The sequence below is a fragment of the Carcharodon carcharias genome, chromosome 5 (genome assembly GCF_017639515.1).
Source record: "Carcharodon carcharias isolate sCarCar2 chromosome 5, sCarCar2.pri, whole genome shotgun sequence".
NCBI classification, from domain to species: Eukaryota; Metazoa; Chordata; class Chondrichthyes; order Lamniformes; family Lamnidae; genus Carcharodon; species Carcharodon carcharias.
Genome location: NC_054471.1, coordinates 157,433,529 through 157,453,057, shown reverse-complemented (window position 1 = coordinate 157,453,057; position 19,529 = coordinate 157,433,529). Strand labels below are relative to the sequence as shown.

At 44.0% G+C, this 19,529-nt stretch overlaps 1 long non-coding RNA gene across 4 annotated transcripts in view; it reads left to right on the top strand.

The window, feature by feature from the left end:
* The first annotated feature begins 9,825 nt into the window (after window positions 1-9,825).
* Window positions 9,826-19,529, top strand: part of LOC121278208 — an 84,048-nt gene continuing 74,344 nt past the window's right edge. For 2 of the 4 annotated variants that reach the window (XR_005943077.1, XR_005943076.1), the window contains exons 1-3: window positions 9,916-9,961; window positions 10,582-10,629; window positions 10,952-11,051. This is a non-coding gene — a long non-coding RNA (uncharacterized LOC121278208). Of the gene's footprint in view, window positions 9,962-10,581; window positions 10,630-10,951; window positions 11,052-19,529 lie in introns of all 4 variants that reach the window. The other 2 variants (XR_005943079.1, XR_005943078.1) reach the window with 2 other exon arrangements.

Sequence of the window (19,529 nt, the reverse complement as noted above, 5' to 3'; positions counted from 1 at the left end):
AGTGCATTTTACAATATGTTAATTATTTACACAAATGAACTATTTACAAAGCCAGTCTCTCAGGATGCTTTTTCAAATGTGTCGACTGTCGTAGTTCTACGACTTTGGATGGTTTATCTGAGGCCTCCTTCTCAGGAGTTATCTGTCCATTAGGCTCCCCAGTAGGAACCTGTAGGTTTGCCTCTTTGACTCTCTCAGGCTCAATGGGTCCTTCAGGTACTTCCAAAGCAAGAGGAGTTCCTTCTACCTGTGGTGTAGACTCCAACGGGAATGTTTTTATGCTCTTTTGGGCCCCCTTGCATGCACTCCTGCTGCCCTTCCCCTCCAAGTTCAACAATATGAAGGGCAACGGTCAGGCAGGTTCTGAAAAATCAGGATGTTGGGCAAGGCTAAATTTAACACAAAATGATCAGCTTCCTGTTGTGTAAAAAAAAATTCGGGGCCTTGTTAGTAATTTTGCTTTCTCTTCCAACATGTGTTCTTTTGATGGGTTTTCTTCTTGGCAGTGCTGACTTTAATCTTGGCTTCCTCTTCAACTTCCCTATTGGCTAGACTAGGCTCAGGTATGAGCTTGACTTGGTTGAGTCGACTCAGTGGTTGAGTCTTCCATCACTTCCTCATCTATCAACTACTTTGAAAACTCAGGGATCTCTATTTTTAAGGCTTCTTGGCTTCCACATAGCTGGTTGTTCAGTTCTTCCATTTATTTTTATATTTGTTAGTTGTTTCCTGGAGAATTAAGTATTGTTATGCTTCCTTGAATAATTGATTCTTCATCTCAGCCAGAGATATGTGGAATTCTTTCTGTTCTTCCTCATACCTTTTTAGTGGTACAACTTGGGATCTGATGGAATCTTCAATATGCAAAAGTCTACCAGCTAGTTTTCTTCTTCTTTTTGGAGGTTACTGACTTCAACCCAAACTCTGTCCTTAAGCGTCAGCTCTATGAGTTCCTTTTGTTGAATCTTTACATGCTCCTTTTTTCGAACAGCAACATTTCCTGCTTCTGATTGAGATCTCAGTAATCTCTCAAGATTGATCTCTCTTAATCAGTTTCTTCCAAGGAGACTCAGTCCTCTGCCTGCTATCACTATGAGGGACAGATTAGCAGACTAGCTTCTATATTGTACTGGAACTTTGCACATACCCTTTACTCATATGTCTTCGTCAGTATATAGTCTGGCATCTGAGTTTTCCAGCTTTCGTGAGTGGCCTCCTCCATTCAGATACTTAAACATCTGTTCCCTGTGACTGTTGTGGATGCGCCTGTACCACCTCCATTTGAATGGGTTTTCTATTGACTTCTACTGTCACATAGATTGGCTCTGTTTTACCCATTTTTAAGTTGTGTAGTGAGTACATATCTCACACTGTTTCTTCTGGTTCCTCCATTATATGATTTCACGACTTCTGTCTTTTTGTTTGAGATTTTGCCTCAATCTTTCTTTACAATATCACATAATGTGCCCATTGCAATGACAACAGAAACCCTCGAGTCTTTTAAATTGTCATTCATTTGTAGGCTGTCTGGTTCCAATTCTGCTACAATTAATGTGGTTTTTTATCCATTAAACCATTGATTTTTGCTGGTCTGTTAATGGCGGCTGTTTCCCGTCATTCCGCAGAGCCCTGCGCTTCTGCGCCATTTCTAGCCAGTGCCTCCTTCCCGACGTGAAGAACGGCAACATTTTGTGCTCCCTTGATTTCTTCCGAGTCCCTCACCGCAATCTCCATTGCAAATGTCAACTCCAGTGCCTTGCTGAAGTCTAAATTTGTTTCTGGTAACAACCTTTTTTGAATGGCTTCTTCGTTAACCCCACACATTAACTGGTCTCTTAACACGTCATTAATCGATGTCCTGAACTCACAGTGCTCTGTCAGTTGTTGCAAGGCTGCTACATAGCAAGCAACTATCTCTCCAGGGGCATAACGCCTCGAATTGAATTTAAAACGCTATGTTGTTACCGAGGGTTTTGGCTAAAAGCGGCGTTTCACAATATTCACCAACTCATCAAAGCTCTTGGAATCTCAGGTGCTGGATGCCGTTAGACTATGAATTAAGCCGTAGGTTTTACTGCCACATGTCAATAAGAGGATTGCCCGCCTCTTCTGCTCCCCCAATATGCCATTGGCCAAAAAGAAAAAGGGGAGGCGTTCAAAATAATGTGACCAGTCACCGGTGATCTGATCAAATGGCTCAATGCGGCCAAATTGTGGCACGCTGGACGGAGATAACTTTGACGACTATAGTGGGGACTTACAACTGTTTTTGTACTGCAGGGCACGGCTAATTCATTACAGTTGAGTTTTCACAGTTCTCCTTGGTGTCATCGACTGGTCGCGTTTTGCCTTGTCGTCAGTTGTTATGTTCTACTATGGGGTCACTTTGCTTGCGAACCGGTTGCACGCTTATCTGTTGGCAGGTGAGTCGATTACAATATACTGCAGGTGCAGAGGCCAATGCAAAATGAAGCACATGCTATTTATTTACACAAACAACAGAACACTAACATGATGTGTGCTTCCCCAACCAGGCCCTATTCCAGACTAACACTAACATGGTAGCCTACACTACACAGCTTGGGTCTTACAGTCACGTGGCCAATCAGCTCAGATTCTCTTAAAGGTGTATTACACCTCAGATTACCACAGTATTGATGAGTCAGGACCATTTCCTACAGAGACGTGCTGACATGGAGGAATCTTTCAGAGGGAAGTCAATTAAGAGGTTGCCTCTGTGTTCACCATCCAATTAAGGACGGCCAGAAGGCTCCCAAGGTGGGTGGCCCAATAGAAGAGCCCACAGCACTGAGTGGACGGCAGATCCATCAGGAGAGTTAGGAGCCCCTGAGGCACAAAGAGAAGTGCAATGGTGTCTCAAAATGGAGGTACTCTTTACCATCTGCTTAAATGTTAAAATAAGGAAGGCCCACAGTCCTTAGGGCCATCAGTGTGGAGAGGTTATGACCAAGCCTAAGGCATTTTTATTCTCATGGCTCACTCATTGGACAAGTGAGAGGAAGTACTGATGACCCTCTGACTTACCACTGGGAGGCTGCCTCCAAAAGTGATGCTAGCCTTTCGAGGGGCCTCTCCAATGCCAAAAAGATACAGTCTGAAATTTGTCCCTTAATTGGCCTAACTGGCTTCTTACTGCAGCCAGGCAGGTGGCTGCTGGTGCTGTAAACCTGCCTGTGGCACCAAGGAAGAAGGAATGGCTCAGGAAGCTGACCCAACACTCATCTTTCCAACTTACCCCTCCCATACCACCTCCGCAGGGCTGAAAAGAGTCCATCCACTGGCTCATTTACTGGCGGTAACATTGCCGAGATAGTGGAGGGCTTCTGACACCTCTCAAACTGCACTTTAGTGAGCCATCTCCTTCAAGAAGGGATTAATTTGTTTGTAGCACAATATTTGAAGGTAAACTTGGCGGATCAGCCAACAGCCTTGTAGCTCTATTCGTAAAGAAATATAAATCACCTTTTTCCTTACGAGCGTAATGCAAAGTGAGTATTAGTAAAATGAAGCTCTCCTGGTGTGCAGAAAACCGCAGGGGGAAAGATAATTTGATCTGCTGATAGCAAGTGAAGCCTTTAGCTCATCTGACAATCCTCTTTCCAGCATGTTTCTGTATTATGCGGAAAAGCTTTTTGAAATTAATGTTGAAACGTTAATAGTCCAAATTTATCTTCCCCTGGAACTATTTCAGTGTCTGTTATGTTCTATCCTGGCACCTGAAACTTCTCTTTATCCAGCCTCTGCTGTCTTCAGACTAAATTAACCTTAAAATTTATTAGTACCAATTTTTTGTTCTTTGCTTTATAGGATTAATGATGTCCTTTTACAATAACTAGCCAATAGCTCACTTTCATCATTTATAATTTAAATTTTAAACATTTTTTAAGGCATTATCCCCAATTTTAATCCTGCCTGCCCTGGTGGGAACTGTGAGCTGAAATGATGGTCGGACACTAGTCCCGGGCACCAGCCACCATGTCATCCCCACAGGCATGAGGTTGGAGACAGCATCGGGGCATTTAAATGAAGCCCAGAAGTGAAAATTGCCCAGGCTTCACATTGCCCCTGTCATGGGAATTTATTTTACTGCTTAGGCCTCTGCGCCTTGGCCCCAGGTTAAAATCAGGCTGCCGAATTACAAAGGAACATAATAGGATCAGGCATAGGCCATTTGGCTCCACAAGCCTGCTCTGCCATTCAACTAGATCATGGCTGGTTTTACACTTCCATGCCACTTTTCTGCACGATCCCCATATCTCTTGATATCCTTAATATCTAGAAATATATCGATCTCTGTCTTGAATATACTCAATGACTGAGCCTCCACAGAGGATAAAGTATTCCAAAGATTCACCACCCTGTGAGAGAAGAAATCCCTCCTTATCTCAGTCCTAAATTGCCTACTAGTTATTCTGAATCTGTGTCTCCGGACTCTAGATCTTCCCCCACCCCCCCGCCACCCACCCCCTGCCCCCCCGCCCCACAACCATCCCCACCAGCCAGCGGAAACATTGTTCCTGCATCACCATTTCGAACCCTGTATGAATTTTGTATGCTTCAATGAGATCACCTTTCATTCTTCCAAAATCTAGAGAATACAGGCCTAGCCTTGTCAATCTCTCCTCATAGGACAATTCCACCTATGAGGAAAGATTGAGGCTGTTGGGTCTACCTTCTCTAGAGTTTACATATTATTATGTATTTATGTCTTAAATTACATGTTATTATTTAGAATCTTCTTATTATTATTATTATTTAGAATCTTCAGCACAGAAACAGCCCAGTTAGTTCAGCTGGTCTATGCCAGAGCATGTTTATGCCCCACACAAACCTCCTCCCAGTCTAATTACATCTTCCCAATCTGCCTCCCTGTCCATCTATTGCCTAGTCCCTCATGCAAACTGGGATATGTTTTAAGAAATGTAATTTTCCGCTGTGCCATTCACTGGGAAGTCACTAGGCAGAAGCCAGACATTTCAAAAGTTGGGTCAAAATTTGATGCATTTCTGAGCTGCTCCTATATCTTGCTTCTAGTTGGGCAGCGGCAAAGTAGATTAGAGCACAGAAGGAGGCCATTTAGCCCACCTTGACTGTCCCACGTTATGGCTAGACTGGCTTATCCCAGTCCTTCTGCTCAAATGTTTTTCTGTTCTTTTAAAAGGTTCAATCGAGGCATTCAAAAAGAGAATTTGGACTGTTATTTGAGAAGAATGAGCAGGGTTGTGAGGAGAAGGCAGGGGAATGGCACCAGGTGAATTTCTCACTTGGAGAGCTGGTGCAGACATGATGGGCCGAATGGCCTCCTTCTGCACTGTAACAATTCTGTGATTCCATAAAATTGTACTGGATTTTAAAGGCTTCTATAGATTTGTCTCTCAGCCTTCTGTACCTGTGAAAATAGCCATCAAGGTAGAATCTTCCCGCTGTAATGTCATTGGAAGATCAGCTAAAACCCTGGAAAACCTGTCTAAATGGATGACAGATGTTTCTCTAGCATTTCCTAAATTTGTCCACAAGGTGTGAGCATTGCTGGCAAGGCCAGCATTTATTGCCCTCAAGAAGGTGATGGTGAGCTGCCTTCTTGAACCGTTGCAGTCCATGTGGTGTAGGACCTGTTAGGAAAGAAGTTCCAGGATTTTATCCTAGAGATAGTGAAGGAACAATGATGTATTTCCAAGTCAGGATGGTGTGTGACTCAGAGACAAAATTGCAGATGGTGTGTTCTCAAGTGCCTGCTGCCCTTGTTCTCCTGGGTGGTGGAGGATCATGGGTTTGGGAGGTTCTGTTGAAGGTAACAATGGGGGATGGGATAGCCCTCATGAAATTCTACCTCGTGCATCACTCAGCAACCGAGAGGTGCCATTCTTAGGAATGAAGGGACTCAGGTATACTTCCGCAATTTCCCTGCTCCTGAATAGATAGCTTCTCATCCTTAGCATTGTCCTGGTGGATTTAGTATGTTAGCTTTCTGTGGCTTTGATATGTTTTTGATCATGGGATCTCCAAAACTGCCCACAGTGCTCTAACTGTGGTCTGGTACAAATTTATCATCTTGTTCTTCCCACATTTGCCAGTTGTCAGTCTCGGCTCAATGAAAGCAATCTCCCCTCAGAATCAGAAGGGAAGGAGCTCAACTTCACAGAATTGGATACATGGAGTTGGATTTTAGTTGCGGAAGTTGGAGAAATCCTCAGCTCCACCCACTTGACTCGGGAGAAAATGCCAGGTAAGGTTGGATTTTCATTGTGGGGTGAGGGGGGTGGCAGGGGCAAGGCAGGTCCGGGCTGCAGCCAGGTCCGGGCTGCAGCCAGGACAGCCGACCCGGGAAAGAGTTCAGAGGCAGTCACAGGGGCTGCTGGGTGCGGAGGCAGTGATGTAGGACTTCATCCCAATTATATTGGAAAAAGAAAGGCCCTCAGCCCTCAGCCCTCAGCCCTCATACCCTCACCCCTTCTCATACACTCTCCAGGTCCCATCCATGCCACCTCATGCTCCCCTACTACCCTTATGGCCCCTTATGCCCCCCCATGCCAAGGTATGCCCTCACCTCTATGGCCCTTCATGCCATCATGCAAAGGTATGCCCCCCCCATTCACTCTCTATGGCCTCTCATGCCTAGCTATGGTATTTCTATGTCCATTCAACCACTATACACTATACAGAACCAATGAACCCTATAATGACAGTAGGGTGTGTTAAAAAAAGCTTTAAAAAAGTAATTCATTGATAACCTTCCACTTTCTTAAGAATAAACTTCCTTTTATTACAGGCCAATAAAAGTATCAATCATCCAGATGCTTTAAAGTATCAATAGCTAAAATTAAAAGCACTTGAAACCTCTTTGACTTGTGTAAATCAACACTGTGCAATTGAGAGAAGCGATCAGAGAACCGGGGCTGTCAATCAAGCAATGTTTTCCCTGGGGCTCAAGTGTTTTAGTACTCTAATGGATGCCTGGGCTCTCAGCCAAAAATACATAATGAGGCTTATCTACTGGAAATCATACTTTCAAAGAGTTATGGGTTTGAGCCCTGTCCATCCACACTTTTCAGTTCCATTCCTTAAATTTTTCCTTCAAAATCCATGACTGCACACTTTCCTACATTAATTTACATTTGCTACCAATCTGTCGATGCTGGTCACCTATCTTTTCCTGAAGTTTTTTTACAGTCCTTGCTGTTTGCCAAATTAGCATCATTTGAAAATCCTTAGCAAATGTTGATATTGTGTTTCCTATACCAGATCAATTTGTTTTTAAAGGTTTCTAATATATATGCATATGTATGAGAAAGAGAAGTACAAAAGAAAAACAGAAAGGAATCGAGCATTACTGACTGAGGTGCTACCAATCCATCTCCAATCTGATAATGCCCATGACACACAAACAATTTTCACTGTCTATTGTCATGTCAATAAGACATGTAAAGAAATCAACACTGTGTGCATTCAAACTTTATTTTTTTTTTGCTATTTTAAATTGGACTTTTGCTGAACCACAAAATGGCTGCTATAGGTCACATAACTCACAAGATTGGCCATCTGTTCTGGGAGCTACCAACAGAAATTACAAGAACAAAAGAGTTCTACTCTCAACCTTGTGGAATCTCGCACCCCATTGTAAGGCCACATTATAATCATAAAACTAGATGACTAACAGCTGAATTGACTCTCCCCAGCCAGGACGATAATAAAGACAGAGACATCGAAACTTATTATACCTGCAGAAGTGTTAACAGCCACCATTTCGCTCCTAAGGGAAATAATGGATTTTGGCCAGAAGCACAGAAACTGCTGCGAGGCTGTACTTAAACTCATCAATGGGCCATATCACATGACCGCCATGCTTCCCGCCTTTTGGATCATTTTCGCCTCACAGCTCAGACTGCTGATCTAACACCAATCGGAAGGAACTCCAGCAGCTCCCGGCTGAGCAAGCAGCTGGCTACCATCTCTCAACTACTTGGAACCTGTTTGATTTTAAAAGCCTGAAAGTGGTCTGAGCACTGAAAGCCCATTGAGCTGTAGCATCATTCATTTCAAGGATTTTCATGTTGCTGTCTCCAATCAGAAATGCATCTGAGCTGAACTCCGCCATGAAGGAAACACCCTCTGGGCTTTGACTTCTTTCTGGAACAAACACTGTAGAATGAAAGCACCCAGACGTGTGATGGGAACAACTTTATGGACACGGTTGGCACAATAGGGGGCAAATGTAACATTGTGTTTTATCGTGCTCTCCTATTTTACATAATGGCATCATCTGTTGTTGACTTATTTCACTCCTTCAACATTTGTGTCCACAATTTTATTCATTCATTCACGGGATGTGGCCAGCATTTATTGCCCATCCCTAATTGCCCTTGGGAAGGTGGTGGTGAGCTGCCTCCTTGAACTGCTGCAGTCCCTGTGCCGTAGATACACCCACAGCGTTGTTATAGCAAGTTTATTTGCTAACTTATGAATGGTTACCTTCAGCCAACACAAATTAACATAGCGAATTAGCATAGTGATAAAACAGGACTGGCCAATAAAACTTATGTTGGTCTAGTGGCAGAATGTTGGACTCGTCAGGCAGATGCACAGCCATCCCAAGCGAGCATAAAATGACGCGCATTGATATTGGGCAAGAATCACGACATCATTGTGCACTTGCGCAATATTTTGGTTGGTGCAGCTCTGTGCCTCAGGAAGCTATTACTTCACGCACCCACACGCATGCGGGAAGTTCCGCACTGGCACCCCCCCCTCCCCAACATAGAGGCAGTGCTGAGTGCTGCAGTGCGCAATTCATGCTGGCTGGCTGTTAATTGGCCATCCAGTGTGAAATGGCGTTCACGGCCCAATCGCAAGCGGCAATCCAAGTCGTGGCCGCTCCTGCTTGCCCCCACCGAGTCCGCTTGGTGACCAGAAAATCCTGGCCTAGGTATTTGTTACATGATTTCATGCAAATGATGGCCAGTGCTGTTTGAAGCTTCAAAGCATAATAACATCAATTTTTTCTGTTCTCTGCTGAATTAACTGCCGTGCTTCATTTGACACTTGACATTGCAAAATTAAGCAAGGAGCTGATGTGTGTAACCAAAATAAATGATCAGATAATATGTTATTTGACAGACTAGTCAATACATATTAACCCTTACAGTACCTGAGAAGCTGTTACTTGACCAAGTTTGTTGAGTCCCAGGTGCTACCAGTCAGAATATGGCTTCATCAGCCTTTATGTTTTGATCCAAAGAACTGACCCTTGGTGTCACTACAGTGATGTCCAGTTTCTGGGATTTCAATTGACTGGAAAATATGGAGCAGAATTTTTCCCTTGTTGGGCGGGTGCATGCCCGACCCGAGCGAGAGCAAAATAGTGTGCGATGATGTCGGGCGCGCGTCCAGACTTCATTGCATACTCTCGCAATATTTCGCTCGGTGGGCACGTGCAAGAGGCGGCGGTGCACCCGCTGACAATTAAGAGGCCTACTAAGGCCCTTAATCAATTAATTAACTTGAATTTTCCGCTGCCTGTCCAACCTTTCGGTTGGCGGGCTGGTGAATCGGCCAAGTGGCCTTTGCATTTTTTCGTGAAACCACATCCACAGGTGGGATGAGGTTTTGACCAGTGATTTTAAAAAATAAATAAAAGCTTTTAAAACTCATTTTTAATATGTCCCTGCTCAAGTGAGAGAGTTTTCCTTATTTTTTTAATTCTTTATTTTAAATATTAAAAATTTCAGGGAGCTTACACAGTGCACTCCCTCGCGCATGCGCACACCAGCGCTCGCGCTCCTCCCGCTCACCACTCCGACAGCGCTGAGGCTCCCAGCGCGCGTTTCACGCTGGCTGGCTGTTAATTGGCCGGCCGGCATGAAATCGCGGCTGGGGCCCGATCGCAGGTGGCAGTTGGTTTCGCAGCCGCTCCCGGGCCCACCTGACGCGCCCGCCCGACGAGGTAAAAATCCTGCCCATGGTGATATCGGAAAACAAGAATTGATTATTTAAAAATGTGTTTTAAGAGTAGGGAGGTTTGGAAAATATGGCGCAATGCAGGGTAATATGCTAATTAGTCAAAACTTCTACTATTGCGAATACACTCACTCTGATGGATAAGCAAAATAGCTTTTACATGCCTTAATTTGCAAAAGGATTACTAAAGTTCAGCATTTATGGACCCGAAGACAGCACTGAATTGTAAATTCGCAAATAGCTTCTTCACTCAGATTGGCTAGAATTTGGAATTCGCTACCACAAGGACCGGTTGAGGTGAATAGCACAGAAGCTTTTATGGAGAAGTTAGATAAATAAATGAGGAATACAAGGTGATGCTGATAAAGTTGGATGAAGTATAGCAGGGGGAGGCTCATGTGAAACACAAACGCTGACATTGACCAACTGGGCTGAAAGACCTGCTGCTAGGCTGTGATATTTTTCGTAAATTCGAGGAAGAAAAAATTGAACCATAATCTCACCAAAAATAAATAGAAATGTCACTGTTCTGGGTGTCTTATGAGTTGATTTATTCCCTAAATGTTACCAATGCCCAAACCAACTTTGTTTTCTTGCTTTTTGCAGGATTTCCAGCAAATTGAAAATATTGGTATCGATGATTTTTCCCAACAGGTGTGGTTTTAAAAATACTAGCAAGTAGAAATGTTGAAAATGCGATTTGGGGAGAAAGAAGGCACTCTTTGTTTTAATATATATCACTGAGTTTTGAAAACCTTCTTTCAGCATATTAATCACACAAGGCACTTAACAGTAGCTGCTGGAAGGTCTATTAAATTCCTCCATACATATTCAGACAAACAGACAAAAATCTGAAAACAGCTTTGCAAAGCTCTGACTTTTTGTAGTTGCATCTTCAGTTTATGTCAACACAGAGCTGGTTCGGAAAACGCAAAGGCTTTGTTTTCATCAGGTTCCCATGTTTTTCTAATCGCAGACCTAAAGGAAGAGATTAGCTGCACTGAAATTGTGTTACTCATACCCTCCTTGGATAGTCTGCAAATGGGATAGTGGCTTTGGAATAAAGACACTCTCAGGTACAGTAGATCTTGGGAAAGTTGGGTTTTTTATCAATTGATAGTACTGTATTTCTCATCAACATACTTCTTCACTGGTAAAGAAAGTGTCTTCCTTTAGTAACCACAGGCATCTTAGTTAGATGGATGGGTGACCTCGGCCTGTGTCAAACTTCGATTGATGCCACTATCAACCCCAGCACTTTCCAATGATTTGTAAATCTCTGATAGAGTGTGTTATCTATTTACTTGCATCAGGGCACTGCCCTGCAGTCATTTAGAAGGTCAAGCTATGAGGACAATCTTTGTTGCACTAAATGAGGAAAAGACCCCACAAAAAATAAAAGCAGCTGTCGGGGCTGTAGAATAGGATAAGCTAAATTACTTCCCTTCAGCAGGATAGTCCTCAGGCTATGTTCTGAATGCAGAGAGGAAGCTACAAAATGGCACACATTAACTTTTATAACAAGGAATATAGTTTAACTCCTGTGCTGCTGAATTTCTCATTGCATGGGGAAAAGGACCATAATGTATATAAAACAGGCAGCTTAGAATATTAAGGAAAAGTGTCAGAAAATGATGATTCCGAATGTTGCAAAACGCAACATGTGCGAAACGTAGCATTGATGCTGCATAAATACTCTTACACCACCGGCTGCCCCTTGGGTTCCAGCAACGCAACATCTCATTCGCTCAGCTTGACAGGAATCCTGATACTTCTGCCCAAGAGAGAGCTCCATGCATGGGTACATACACACACACACACACACACACACACACACGTGCATTCATACACACACACGTTAATATGGAGAGCTGTTCTCCCAGCAGTTAATATTTAAATGTTTACAAGGTAAGGACAGCAGTGGCTGTACAGTCTAAACATTTTAATTAACTTCAGATGAATTTAAAACGGGCCCAGGAAGCGTAAGGGACGTCCCTGTTATATGTAAATTGATGCTGGAATTGCATACCACACAGTGTCAAAATCAAACAGCTTTAGATTGGCTCCTTCAGGGAATCAGTTCCTTGGAGTCAGGCTGTATCTTGACTGGATTTATATTGCAACTTTAGTGTCTGTAAAACTAATATTGTAGGATAAATTCCCCCTAAAATACCAGGACAACCTATCTAGGAGGTTACAAGAATATAACATTTTCACTGTGCTATAAGATTTTTTAAAGCTTGTGCTGTAGCCCTATGATATATCTTAAGTGCCAGCTTTGCCTTAAACTTTATGCTTTCCATTACTGGTAAAAAAAAACTTTACATAGCATTCTTATTTTTACATCTTTGCTGTTGCTACCACAATTTTCCCTTAGTTAACGTTACTCCCATTCAATACTGAAGGCTTAATGGATGCCTTCAGTGTGCAATAAATGTTATTCATCCTCAGACGTTAATCTGGTTTGTGCTTTGAAAGGCAAACAATACATATATATAAAGTTTAATTTTAAAATGTTTGTTAATAAATGAGAAACAGTTGACTTTATTCAGTCTTCTGAACTCCAGTCAATTTTATAGTCATGTAAACTATGAATGAAAGCTATCAATTAAGTAGAGAAAGGGCAACATCACGCAGGCTGGCAGGATTTATGTAGTATGATATGAAACATGAGGTAGATAAGTTGAGACATGACAGGTACAAAGATATTACAAGGTATTTTGCAATTATTTTTCTGTATGTTCATTTCTAGATAATGTACTTATATATGTGAGAATGTAGGGGGTATGTTCCGTCTGCCATATACTAATATATTCTTGTACTCTATTACTCAACTATCCTTGGTATCAGCGGTCATGTAATGCTGTGGTCCGACCTCTTTCCTGTCTCTTTTTTACCTACAACATCTAGACTGACTTTCACCTTTACTGAAAATAGCGAAAACCAGTAACTCAAGTAGAAAAAAAAACAACCAGGACAATTGTTTTGAATGACCATCAGGTCCACGACAGCAATTCAAATTGGGATGACATAAAATACTTGAGTTTTATCCTTGCAGTTTGACTTCTCCAGAACAGGGAGATTCAGTAACTTCCTTGTAGCTAACTGCCAACCATCTATTATTCTGTATCCATACTCCACTGATGGCAATCTATCTGAATAACCATTTACCCACCTCTGGTGCTAATCTCCCCTTTACAATCTATATCTTCCATTGTGTTAAGGACCTATTTGAAGAAGAGCAGGAAATACATTGGATTATTGGTGACAATTCTTTTCCCAACAATAAGAAGCAGTGGGATTTATATGGCAACTTTAAAATCATAAATGTCTGTAGGTAGGTTTATATAGTGGATGGAATTTTATGCCGGCAAGATTTTACTGTCCTGTCAAAGTCAATGGACTTTTGAACGGCTCGTCACATTTTACAGCCCTGCCCCTGTGGCAGTGGGTGTGTGCGTGGGTGGGTAGAGAGAGAAAAGAGAGAAAGGGAAAGAAAAAGTCAAAGACAAAAATAAATTGGTAATATCCTAAGGTAGGAGATTTAGAATAGTTCTGTCGAAGGGTCATGAGGACTCGAAACGTCAAGTCTTTTCTTCTCCGCCGATGCTGCCAGACCTGCTGAGTTTTTCCAGGTAATTCTGTTTTTGATTTAGAATAGGTACCTGGAAGCTTGATCAAAAAGATGGAGTTGAGAATGTTTCTGACATGTGTGAGGTATAATTCAAGACAATATAACTCGGGTGAATTTGTTGAAGAGTTCCATAATGAGGCAAATTGAGGGCAAGATGTGTAAAAGGCACTTCCCCTACCTCCACCTCAGCCAGGACCAGTGCCTGAGGCAGCTATGATTCACTAAAGAGGATATCACTGAACTGTGCCAGGAACATGTCCAGTCCTAGCTTTTTAAAATAATGCTTCCACTACCTAGACTGTTCAGGGAGGGGCTGCATTCACTGAAAGGCTCTCCAAACTCACAGTGGTCTACTACATTCTGCACAACTTAGCTGTCATGCAGGCACAGCCTTTGCCACAAGGCCTTTGGTGAGCACCTTGGGAGGAGGAGAAGGAAGGTTGGAGGCATCCATGTTATCATCAGTCCAGATGAAATGTGTGTGAGCAGCTCATCATACTCGGAATTCCCTGACAACATTCCCACATCACTGTTGCTCCACAGTTTCCCATCTTTCTGTCCCTCTGTTATGGAACATCACAATATCTCTCGGCCAGAATCCTGAATCGAAAGACAGAACAAAAAACTATTCCAAAACAACTTTATCCAATAATACATACAAAACTGAATATAAATCCTTTTACTTTCTTGTAGTGTCTGGCTTGCAGATGTCTTTACCTGTCCTGGTTCTCTACACAGTGCTACCCCAGTGATTACAGCATGGTGGGTAGAAGGTTGTTGACTTTCAGTGGGCAAGACTGTAGATGGCCTTGCAGGATGACCTTGAGCAACTCTGGAGCTTGAGGACCTATATTCAAATGGCAGTGTCTTAGCATGTGTATTCTGGGCTGGCTGGCTAAGAGGCATCAGGAGGGATACTGGTAGAATGGCAGCGGTGGGAGCATGAATGTTGTCTTCCTGACAGGCAAGCTCTTGAACCAGGGAGCCACTGTCATCCCTCCAGGGCAGTGCCTCAGCCATTCAAGTAATCTGTTGGTGAGGGTCTTCAAGCCCCTTTTAGTGCTTTCAGCAGTCTGAGCCTGCATAGCAACAAATAAGCACGGACCACTGTCTAAGCCTCCACTGCAGCTCTTAGACATTGGGTGGCTTCAGTTCGTGCTGCAATGGAAGCTGAGAATTCAGTCACCAGATGCTGCATCACGGTTGGATCTGCAAGTGCTGGCATGGAATAAGCCACTACTTTCACACTGGAAGGGATGGGCTCCAACCTCTGCGGATAGTCCTGTGCTATGTTGGAACTTGTCATTGATGCTTGACAGACTCTATGGGGAGAATTATTCCCCCCGTCTGGGGAGTTGTGCTGGGGCGGGCGCGAACCCGATCGGCGCCCCCAATCAGGTGCTTGCCGCCATTTTATGTGGGCTGGCCAATTAAAGCCTGCCCAGCGTGATGCACGCCTGGAAGCGCTGAACCCTCCCTGTGCGGGTGGGGGGGGGGGGGGTGGGGGGAATTCCCTGAGTCGGGGCCTGTGCTCTTCCACGCATGCGCGCGAAGTGCAGAAATCTCTCTGCAGCACAGAGGTACCTCAGGGAGATTAGTTTAAGTTTTGAAAAGCTAAATAAAGAAAAGAAAAATATTTAAGGCATGTCCCCCCATGTGACAGTGTCCATGAGCTGGGATATGTCATTGAATTTTTATAAAAACTTATTCAATTTATAAACATTTCATGAAACATTATCCCGCCCGTGGATGAGGTTCCATGAAAAATGCAAAGGCCGCCTGGGCTCTTCACCTGCCTGCCAACCTTAAGGTTGGACGGGTAGTTCAGTTTATTGATTTAATTAGTTTTTAATTGGCCTTAATAGGCCTTTGACAGTTCGGCGGGTGCGCAGCCGAGTCGGCCCGAAATCACCCCACGTCATTTTATGCCTCGGCGAGCGGGCCCTGCCCCCGTTAGCCGAGCCCAAAATTCTGGCCTATGACACGTCTTGGTGGACCAAACATCCCTGTCTGCATACCCATCAGCATTCTCCTGTAAGCCACTCCATCAGTGTTCGCACCTGAGTCCGTTGCAGCGGAACTCATCTGTGACCTTGCCCTCTGGAAAGCTGGAATATGTGCTATCCTTTCCCCCTGGATTAGCTGCAGCCCAGTCCTGCTCATGTGCAGATCCTGACTCTATACCATCCTCCAAAGTACACACAGTACCAGTATCTGAACAGGTGACTGCAAGTGTCAGATAAAGTGATGATTCTACTTCATTAGATGTCTGCTTTTGTTCATGGCCTTCACCATGAGACTGCACTAGCTGGCTAGGTGGCAGGTGTTGAGTATCTAAAAGCACAAGTGCAGAAGGGAGGGTTGAGGGTGAGGGAAGGGGATGGGATTGGATGGAAAGAAAGAACTCCATGGTCACAAGATCTGCAGCTAGTACTTTATGCCAGATTGCAGGATGAGGATGAAGTGCGACTTAAGAAGGTGCATAAAGCAGGAATATACCATTATCCTGAATATTCTCTGTGATGTTCATTGTAATGGCCTCAGTCACTATGGCACCGATAATTTGCATCACCATCTGCTCCAAGGGACTCAGGAGTTGTAGGCTTACCTGTCCACAGTAGGTTCCCACTAGCTCCTTCCTGTGATAGGCCACTTTGACCTGCAAGAGAGAGGGACTGGTGTCAGTGAGTGTATTGCAATGTGTTTGTGTGATGTGTCTGTCATAGCTAAATAACCAGAAGTCTGTGAAAGCTGCAAGATGTGGGTGTGAAGCTGTAGTGTGTGAGGGTGAAATGGGGTATCTGAATATGAGGCAGCAGTCCTGTTTGCTAGAGATTACTGAGTGAGTGATGGGTGTGTGATACATTGGGCATTGTGCGATTGGTGGTGTGATGGTGTAGGAGATTTAAAGATGCATCCTCTGATCTTGACCACACATGTAAGGTTATTGAGCTTTTTATGGCACTGCAGCTGGTCCTTAGGACAGGACTCCTTGAATTGTGGTCCCCATTGCCTTCACAGTATATATCTGGAGGAATTCCTGGCCCTCCTTGAAAACATGATGGGCTGGATTTTCATCCTATTGGCAGGTAGCAGGAGTGGGGAAATTTCCTGCTTGGCGTACTTGCCTCAGATGAAAGTACTGCAAAGTACCAGTGGAATTTTCATTCCGGGGGAGCAGGAGTTAACTGGAGACAGGTCTGTTCCTCTTGAAAGAGTTCGAGGCAGCCACCAGGGGTGTAAGGTGCCGAGGCGGGCTGTTTAAAAGGCCGGCCTCAGTGCTCAGTTATAATAAAATTAATAAAATAAAAAGCAGACATCTGCCCCTATCCCTTACATCCCCTCACCCCACACACGTTCCCCATGACCCATTCATGCCAACTTATGTCACCTCATTCCCCCACTCTCCCCGCATGGTCCCTTATACCCTTCATGCAAATCTATGTCCCTCCACCTACCCCAATGGCCCCTCATACCCCCCATAACAAGCTAGGCCCTCCCAATGGCCACATACCCTCTATGCCAATCCATGCCCCTCCACCCAACCCCAAACCTACTCATACCCTCCAAGCCAACCTATGGCACTTCCTTGCCCATTCACCAGGTATACACTCTGTATAGAACCACTGAGCCATAGAGTAGCAACAGCATGTGAAAAACATTTTTAAAAAGTCATTCATTCATAAATTTCCAATTTCTTAAAAAAGTGCTTTTACTACAACCCTATAAAAGTGTCAATCAGCCAGACCCTTTAAAGTATCAGTAGCTGAAACTTTAAGCACTTGATACCTTTTTATCTTGGATAAATAAAAATTCTGCAATGGGCAGAATAGATGACAGAGGAAGAGCAGTCAATCCAACAATGTTTCCCCTTGGGCGCATCTTTTTCAACACTCTAATGGATATCTGAGCTCTCAGCCAATCCCCATTATGCATTCTTTGCTGAGAGCCCAGACATCCATTAAACTTTTGAATCATCTGCACCCAAGGAAAAGCATTGTTTGATCAACAGCTTTTTCTTTGTGCTCTATTCTGTCCATTATATAACATTAATTCACACATGATAAAGAGGTGTGAAGCATTTGCAGTTTCAGCTACTGATACTTTAAAGGGTCTGGATGTTTGGCACTTTTATGGGCCAGCAGTAAAAACATTTTTGTAAAGAAATTACAAAATTATGAAGAAATGTTTTTTTAAATATCCTTTCATGCATCTTTTGTTATTATAGGGTTCATTGGTCCTGTATGGGGTGTACATTGGGTGAATAGGCATGGAAGTGCCATAGGTTGGCATTTTTAAAATTCATTCTTTGAATGTGGGCTTCGCTCGCTGGGCCAGCATTTATTGCCCGTTCCTAGTTGCCCTTGAGAAGGCAGTGATGAGCTGCCTTCTTGAACCACTGCAGTCCATGTGGTGTAGGTACTCCCACAGTGCTGTTAGGAAGGGAGTTCCAGGATTTTGACCCAGCGACAGTGAAGGAACGGTGATATATTTCCAAGTCAGGATGGTGAGTGACTTGGAGGGGAACTTCCAGGTGGTGGTGTTCCCATGTATCTATTGCCTTTGTCCTTCTAGATGATAGTGGTCATGGATTTGGAAGGTGCTGTCAAAGGAGCCTTTGTGAATTCCTGCAATGTATCTTGTAGATGGTACACACTGCTGCTACTGTGCGCTGGTGATGGAGGGAGTGAATGTTTATGGACGTGGTGCCAATCAAGTGGGCTGCTTTGTCCTGGACAGCATCAAGCTTCTTGAGTGTTGTGGGAGCTGCATTTATCCAGGCAAGTGGGGAGTATTCCATCACACTTCTGACTTGTGCCTTGTAGATGGTGGACTTTGGGAGTCAGGAGGTGAATTACTTGTTGCACGATTCCTAGCCTCTGATCTGCTCTTGGAGCCACAGTATTTATATGGCTCATCTAGTTAAGGTTCTGGTCAATGGTAGCCCCCAGGATGTTGATAGTGGGGGTTATTCAGTGGTGGTAATGCCATCAAACATCAAGGGGTGATGGTTGGGTTCTCTCATGTTGGCGATGGTCATTGCTTGACACTAATGTGGCATGAATGTTACTTGCCATTTGTCAGCCCAAGCCTGGATATTGTCCAGGTCTTGCTGCATTTGGACATGAACTGCTTCAGCACCTGAGGAGTCACAAATTGTGCTGAACATTGTGCAATGGTCAGCAAATATCCTCACTTCTGACCTTAGAATAGAAGGAAGGTCATTGATGAAGCAGCTGAAGATGGTTGGTTTGAGGACACTACCCTGAGGAACTCCTGCAGTGATGTCCTGGAGCTGAGATGACCAACCTCCAACGACCACAACTATCTTCCTTTGTGCTAGTTATGACTCCAACCAGTGGAGAGTTTTCCCCCTGATGCCCATTGATTCCAGTTTTGCTAGGGCTCCTTGATGCCATACTCAGTGAAATGCTGCCTTGATGTCAAGGGCAGTCACTCTCACCTCACCTCGGGAGTTCAGCTCTTCTATCCATGTTTGAGCCAAAGATGTAATGAGGTCAGGAGCTGAGTGGTCCTGGCGGAACCAAAACTGAGTGTCAGTGAGCAGATTATTGCTAAGCAATTCCCGCTTGATAGCACTGTTGATGACCCCTTCCATTACTTTACTGATGATCAAGAGTAGACTGATGAGGCGGTAATTGGCCGGGTTGGATTTGTTTATGAAAATTGTGAGAGACTAGGACATGCCACTGGTAGTTTTATTCCTCGGGGAGAATAGTTTTGATACAGCTCCAACATGTGCTGCAGCCAGAAGGCACTTTCCCTTTAAGAGGTGTGGGCTAGCTTTAACTCATGTGAACTTCACACCTGGGCCCCCTGCTGGGAATGTAGCCAGTCAGCAGCACATTTAACTTTGTGCTGCATGTTACAGTCATGGTGATCAGCAATCAGCATGAAA